General features: G+C 55.7%; 1 protein-coding gene across 3 annotated transcripts in view; it reads right to left on the bottom strand.

Moving 5' to 3' along the window:
* Nucleotides 1-827, bottom strand: part of PLD1 (phospholipase D1) — a 283,345-nt gene extending 282,518 nt beyond the window's left edge. For 2 of the 3 annotated variants that reach the window (XM_069083588.1, XM_069083586.1), the window contains exon 1: nt 665-827. The gene's annotated coding sequence lies outside the window, so the exon portion shown is untranslated. Of the gene's footprint in view, nt 1-131; nt 274-664 lie in introns of those variants that run through there. The other variant, XM_069083587.1, reaches the window with a different exon arrangement.
* Nucleotides 828-1,713: the final 886 nt, after the last annotated feature.

The following is a 1,713-nucleotide window of genomic DNA, read 5'->3' on the forward strand; positions in this document are numbered from 1 at the left end:
CACACACACACACACACACACACACACACACACACACACACACACACCATCTGCTGATTCCGCCTGCTTTCCAAACTGAGATCAGCACTTCCTGGTTTCTCCGGGATGCTGGCCTCCCATCCCTCGCTAACCTAAATCCTGCACTCTGCTTGCTCTGCTGAAAACTCCGAAGGGGAGGCCCCTAGCTCTGGCAACAGGTCTCTCATCTTGACCGAGTCCTTGGGGGAAGGAAAGAGGGAAAGGAAAGAGGGAAGGAAAGAAGGAGGAAAGGAGGGGTAAAGGGAGGGAGGAAGGGAGGGAAGCAGGCAGGAAGGAGAGAGTAAGAAGGGAGTGTGGGGAGGTGCACGGCTCCCCGGCAGCCCCGCCCAGGTGCCCCACCTAGGTCCCCCGCCCTGCCCAGCGCTCAGACTGCCCCAAGTTGTCTCCAGCAACGCTACGCCAACTTCACAGCGAAGTTGGAGGAAGCATTGTGCGGGGAGAGGCCTGGGGGGTAGCCAAGGGGGGCGGAGAGAGGCCAGCCGGCAGCGCGGCGGGGGGAGTTTAGGAGGGGAAGGGGGAGGAGGAAAGCCAAGGCGACTCCCCGCCCCCCTGCACCAGCAGCGGGTGGGTCCACTCTGTCAGTCCTGCGCAGCCTCCAGGCCGGATGGGTCCCCGCAGCTCTTACCTGTCAGTGCTCGGCCGGCACACTGGCCAGAGCTTGGGGCTGCCAACTTCTTGGGACAGCTGGGCACCAAGTGCCGCCGGAGCCCAGGGCAGGAGGGGATGGAGAAAGAGGAGGAGCCGGGGCGCACAGTGGCGCTGGGCAGACCGGAACTGGAGGGCGAGCTGGCGAGAAGCTCAGCGGGCAGGGGTGGGGCGAGGCGAGGCGGTGCCTGCTCCCGGCTGGGTCCGCGCGCAGGGTTGTCGAGGGCCAGGATGGCCGAACCCTGGGGAGCGCAGCAGAGAGCGCCAGGACGGACGGCTGTCCCAGGGCACTGCGGCCCTCCTGCCTCACTGAGGCTCTCCTGGTACCTACCTCCTCTTCTGCTCTCAAACTTCCCCTCCTGCCCCGGCCCTGGAAAACGGGCAAGCTGCCTGGAGTTAGCGTGGCATAAGCAAGGGTCTACATCAGGAGACTTTTGTGTCACGGACACCTTTGGCTGTGAAATGAAGTCTATGGACACCTCACACGAAATTACGGAGGAAACCGTTATATCGAAGTGCAATTATCAAAATATTTTTAGGTTCACTTATTTTAAAGTTTGTAAGGTTAAAAACCCCTCTATCAACTAAATTCTTTAGTTATTATCTCCATTTAAAATATGAGGAAGGGAGACTCAGAACCGTTATGGCACTTGCCCAGGACAGGTATGTATTAAATGCCAGAGAGGTGAATTCTGGACCCTCATCTTCCTGACCCCAAGGTTAGCATTTTATCTTTAGCATTCTATCTACTATAACAGAACTGAAATAGGCAAGCCCCCTCATTTGTAAAGGTGGGGAAAATGAGCTCCTGAAAAGAGACCCAAAGTTACATAGGATGTGACAGAGACAGGATTCTCATTCAAGTCCTCTGCCTTCAAATATATCACTATTTCCACTACTTGGCATTTATCAATTTGATAAATATGTGTTGAATTCAATTGAAGGAGGGACCCTTAAAGGCCAGACTCCACAACAACCTTGGTTACTTCTGATGATTCACTTAGAAAAAGGGCTAGGGAAAAGGTGACC

The sequence above is a fragment of the Petaurus breviceps genome, unplaced genomic scaffold, assembly GCF_028583685.1.
Source record: "Petaurus breviceps papuanus isolate PSGF00001 unplaced genomic scaffold, PetGlider_PUasm1.0 173, whole genome shotgun sequence".
NCBI classification, from domain to species: Eukaryota; Metazoa; Chordata; class Mammalia; order Diprotodontia; family Petauridae; genus Petaurus; species Petaurus breviceps.